Genomic DNA, 5993 nt, shown 5'->3' with positions numbered 1-5993 from the left:
GCACAGGGGAGACAGTCGCGCGACAAGAGGCGGAGGCTGGCGGGACCCACCTCCCAGCCACGGATGGGGATGGCCGGCACCGCCAGCAGCTGGAGAGGGGCCCGGGGCAGCCTGCCCCGCTGACGCCCAGACTCGGACCCGCAGCCTCCCAAACCGCGAAAGGATAACCAGGCTGGCTGCACAGCCACGGGAAGCACACACTGTAAGATGCCCCAAAAAAACCCAAAGTCGAGAGAGGAAGTCAGCGGGTACTGCAGCCAGGGGTGGAAACGGTGGGAAGGGGGGGTGCGTAGCGGGGCGCCCATGCGCGGACCGTGACGGTGGCATCTGTCAAAACTCACAAAACCGCGCACGCCCTCAAAAGCGGGTGCGGGCAAATCTTTACACGATTTAAAAAGCTAAGATGATCCCTCTGCGCCACGAGTTACGGCTGGCGAGCGGGCGTGTGTCGGCGGCAGCGCCAGCCTGAGCTGCTCACGGCGGGGTGTCCTCCGGGCCCTCCTCTCCCCGGAGACCCTGCGCAAGAACAGAGAGCAGCGTTTACAACAGGCATAAACTTGGAAACACGAGAGCGAAAGCAGGGGTCACCGAGGTCACACATGGTGATCCCAGTTCTGAAACGTCCACGGGGACAAAGAGGCGGCCTGCGCTCGCCAGGGGCTGGGGAGGGAGCAGTGGGGACTGCCCGAGGGCACAAGGCCTCTGTTCTGGGGAGACGGGGTGTTCTGGAATGGAGGTAGAGGTGATGACGGCCACAGGACAGTGGGAGTGCACTTAGAGCTGCGAATTGTATTCTAAAACGGTCAATTTTGTGTGTATTTTACCAGGAAAAAAAAGTTTCACCTGGAAGAAGGTGGGGGGAAACACGATTGACAGGGAGCTGGAGGCCTGCACGGATCTGACCCTGTGGACGAGTCCGAGCAGTGCTGGGGCTGGAGCGCGTGCTGCCGCCTTGGGTGGCTCCCTCCGTGTCCCATCAGGGGTGGAAGGCACGCGCACCCCACCCTTGTTTCCAGGGTTTAGACGCCTTGCTGTCCACCCCTCGGCCCAGGGGGAGCTTCCTCCCTTGGTTTCCTCTGCCAGGTGGGCCCCCCAAACACCAGGCACACCGAGACTGAGGCCGTCGCGAGAGAGTGGACCTCCAGGGGCTCTGTGTCTCAGTCCCTTCGCGGCCACGGCTGCGGCAACTTGTGGCAGAGTTTGAGCAGGGCTCTGGAACCTTGTTCTGTGGACGCCAACGACGGCGCTATATTCAAACACTAACATGGCTGAAATCTCACTGGAGCTTTCCCTGCATGCCACCACCCCCCAAAGCAGACTGTGGGGCTGTCTGATGTCCTCTCGAATCACGGTGTCCACCGTTTTGTGGGGTGTGACGAAGTGGTCTCCGTGAGGCGATAGCGCTTCCGGCTGACTCCGGCCAAAGGTGCCTGCGTCTCCGAGGGCCGCTTGCAGAGAACTTTGAATAGTGTCTCTGGGACACGTGCACTGACTTTCAAAAGACGGCATGATGTTCAATGAGAAAGTTATTTTAACATGGGGTAAAAGCAGACAATTCTGAGAATTAGACAAGCAACTCATTTCTGGTCTTAATTTTGAGAACAGAAGTCTTGTACTTTCTTATATTCAAATAAATGAGTTAGTCTCACTGGCACCTCGTTTCTGCTTACAGGATAAGATGGCCTAGACCATCTAATGGTAGCGAGCTCCCAGAACAGAGCAGTCTTCTGGGTGTATCCCAGCCACTGAAAGAACAGGCCATCGTCAGCATCAAAGCTGACAGCTGGACGCACTGGCCCCTCTTGGAGGTATCTGGACAGGTAGGAAATGCTGTGGTTCTCTGTAGCCACTTGTCTGCTTTGAAGGTCACCAAGACACCATCTGCCATGGTATCCGGACTGTCATCATCTCCATCTGCCCTCGGGAGGCTCTGAGATAATCCGTCCTCATTGGCTCACACACCCCAGAGGACTGAAACTCACCACCATGAAGACCTCACACGGACGCTGGGCACTTCCGCGGCTGGCCGGGATCGACTTGTGAATATGGCGTGGCAGGGGTCTGGCAGGCTCTTGGACAGAGCTTTAAAATCATCCCACCTCAAGGCTATCGCCCCCGCCCCTCAGGACCGCTTTCGCTTTGGTTGGAATCCGGTGTATGTTTTGGCGGCTGTGGCATAAAGCAAATGGTTTTAAAATTAATGCCCAAACCACAAAATTACTAACCTGAAATCCACAATCCCAAAACGTGGCAAGGACGGTGCGAGAAAATTAAGTTACAGCCAAGTATCTCCTATACAGACAACTAATCTTCAAATACAAACAAGCTGAATTCAGCAGTAACTACACAGTAACTAACAGTCACGTGCGGTTTATCTCAGGATCATGATCTTGAACATTCAGAGATCAATGAGATTCACGTTGATCACTGGAACAGATGCAGAAAACCACTTGACAAAACTGCACACCCACCCGAGGTGAGCGCCTCAGGGCCCTGCCACCTGCCACCTGCCCCCGGGGGCACTGAGCCTGCCGTACGGTTTCTGCATGATTAAGTGCTTAAAACAAAAAAAGGATCTGTGTTCCTCAGAGAAACCTAACAATACATAGTATCTACAGGGTACCAGTTGCAGTGCCTCAGACACAACCAAAAAGTGCTAGACACACATAAGACGTGTCAATGTGACTCCTACTCAGGATTAAAAAAAAAAAAAAAAAAGCAGACGTTAGAATCACCAAAGATGTCAACATATGCACAATAGGTATGCACAAGGATGTAAAAAAATGCTCAAGGGGCGCCGGGGTGGCTCAGTTGGTTAAGCGTCTGACTCCTGGTTTCGGCTCAGTTCAACTCACGGTTTCTTGTGCTTCGTGAGATCGAGCCCCATCTCTGGGCTGACAGTGTGGGGCCTGCTTGGGAGTCCCTGTCTCCCTCTCTTTCTGCGCCTCCCCCGTTTGCTCTCTGTCAAAATAAATAAACTTTTAAAAAAATGCTCAGATGAGCAAACAAAGGTTTCCTATGAATCAGAAACTAATTTGAGAACTGACAAATACATCTGAAATGAAAAAGACACGGTGACAGGCTTGAAAGCGGGATGGGCAGTGATAGTGTCAATGATAAGTAAGAATTAATTTGAGGAAATAATGGCTGAAATTTTCACCAGTTTGATGAAAGCCATAAATTTACAGTCAGAAAGTTCAACAGGCCCCATGCATGATAAATAGAAAAACCACAGTGTAGAAACATCAGTTTTCCAAGTTGTAATTTTGTAAAGAATTATTTTAAAACCAAACAGAACACAGGAAGGACACAAGAAAAACTCAGAGCTGCTTCCCACACAAGCTGAATAGCTTAACATCATCTGCAAATAAGCAAATATGAACGACTGCACATTCATGGTACCACTTGAGAGATACGAGCACACTGGGGTCGGGGAGAAAATGCCGATTAAATCCTGACAGGACACGTTCTGTCCCTTAGCCCTTGAGAATCATTTTTGTATCTTTGTAATTCCACAAAAATATTTTTATTTTAAGCTATTATTCCGGATACTTTAAAGCCCACTTGGAAGAAAAAAAGCTTAAGATCAGCAGAGCCACATAACCAGACTTTGTTCTCCATAAAGTAGTATTCTAAGTCAGCGGATAAATAGATCAATTGATAAATGGCATTAAACAGGGCAACTGCATCATTCTTCTTTCGAACCGGAACACTTTGAAGAGTGCTAAAAGGCTAAGCCAAATGAGGTACCAGGGCAGTGGTGTCAGCCAGGACCAGGGTCGCCCTGTGGGTGTGGGCGACACCTAAGTGTCTGCGGTGCGGGAAGACCAGACCCTCACCTCGTTACAAGCTTTGACGTCACTTTCAGTGAGCGTGAACTGCGAAAACAAAATCCGTGGAAGCACCCAACGAAAAGCGCTTTGTTTTAATCACGAGCCAACGCCAGAAACCATAAAGCGAAAAGAGAGACCTACGTAAACATTCAAGACGTGGAGACAGCTAAGCAAAAACTCCTCGAACTGAACACCAAGTAGAAAAAGCGACAAGCGGTAGTTACTGAAAAAGTCCTTACAAACAAAAAAGACAAAATACACCAGTGGAGAAACAGGCAAAGACAAATAAGCAATTTACCAAAATACTCTCAGGTGGCCAGCAAGGTGTCCAAAACGTTCAGCCTGCCCGGAGACCGGAGACCTCTCTTCTCCACTGAAGATGAACAAGGTGGTGCCCGGAGCCCAGTCCTGGTGAAGGTGAGGCGGCCAGTGCCGGGCACAGCCAGCGACAAAAGCACGGCAGGGACAGTGGCAAACGTAGGCGGAGAGGTGTGCAAACGTGTGCACGAGGATGTGTTTCCAGAACGTTTATAATCGCAAACAAGGCCGGTAAGCCTAAGTCTTCAGGCAAGCGAAGGACAGTCGTTTTGATGCTGACAACTATGAACTTCACCATAGAAGGTGGGCACTTTCCAAGAGCGGCCTCTGCAGCTGGCACCCCGGGGCACTCCCGCTTCAGCTTCAGGCTCCCCCGACCGTTCTCTCCTATTTTATCATTGGTTTGATCGTAAGCATTTTCTGATCCATTTTGAGGACCAAAATTTTGGCCCAAGTTCCCAAAGTCTGTCATCAATGCGATGCCCGTCACAGAAAGAACCGAGGAGAGGTCGGGGGCCAAATCTTGGGAAACCGTGTCTGGCACCTGAACGACGTCCGGTCACAGGAGCCACAGAGGGCTGGTGACGTGTGGCGGCGAGAAGGGGAGGGGGCCCCAGGTATCCAGTGCCACCCTGCAGGCCCAGGGAACTCAAGGGCTCCTGAGGACGCCACACCCTAACACGATGGCCGAGCCTGCAGAGGGGGGCGGTCGCAGGGCGCTGAGGCGACTCTCCCCACCTGAGGCGCTAGGAGCCCATGGCACGGAGGGAACGAACTGTCCCCTCGGTGTCGACCTGGACACTTGGTGACCAACCAACCACTAGCTATCCAGCCTGGCCCCCCAGTGGGGGCTTCTGGAGGCCCCCGGAGGGAGGACTTTTGTGTGTGTGTCCCTCTGACACTCACGCTGAAGGGCCAACAGGACTCAGCCAAGGAAGGAGGTGGGGGTAGCCCCGGCCTACAGAATCCCGCTCTCTCTACGCAGAGCTTCACGACGACGGCCATTTGCTCTTCTTCGTGAGCCCACAGAAGGTCCACCTGACCGCTCGCTTGTGCTGGGGACACTGCTCCTCCCAAGCCTCCACAGGGGGTGAATTGGCCACAAGCACGGGCCTGGGCGGGTGGACAGCGCCTGGCTGCCTCGGCCTTCCAGGGCATTTCCCAGGTAAGTGGGGCCTTCACCCTCCCAAGGGGTAACTCCAGGAGGCACACCAGGGCCCCTTGCAGGATAGCCTGGCCCTGTGGCTGCAACTCCGGTGCCCCCTTGGCAAGGGCTCCCTCACACGTGGCCCAAACGTCCCTATCGTGTCACCGCATGGAGGAGGCAAGGTCATACCCGGAGTGGCAGAGCCAGGACTGTGATCTCACACTGGACCCTAACACGGCATGCCAGAACATTCCTGGGTTGTCTGGGGTACGGCCTCTACGCTGCCTCCCCCCAGCTCGGGAGCTGTCTCCGTGCACCGTGGCAGGTACAGTTGGATACACTAGAGTGACTGTGTCTAGGAAAAACGCAAACCAGTAATTGTGCTAGTGTGCAGGACGCGTCCCTCGCCCCCACGCAAGGTTCGGGCTCGAGCGTCAGATGAGTCAACACCACAGTGACCAGGCACCCGACGGGACGCGGGCGCTTCCCGAGAGGAAGTCCTGCTCACCACCGCCACGGTGGGCTCAGCTTGCCTACCAGACGATAAAAACCGCTAATGAACACCTCCCTTCCCCTCTGCTCCCCAGGCGGGAACTCACACCCAGGGCCGCCCCGCGACAGGCAGCGGAGACCGATTCTAAAACTATGGTTCTGGGTTGGTAACATACAGTTCTTTTCCCTTGACGGATACAGAG

This window comes from Panthera uncia, chromosome E1, assembly GCF_023721935.1.
Source record: "Panthera uncia isolate 11264 chromosome E1, Puncia_PCG_1.0, whole genome shotgun sequence".
Classification (NCBI taxonomy): domain Eukaryota; kingdom Metazoa; phylum Chordata; class Mammalia; order Carnivora; family Felidae; genus Panthera; species Panthera uncia.
The sequence above is the reverse complement of the archived record's forward strand: the minus strand, read 5'-3'. Positions refer to the sequence as shown.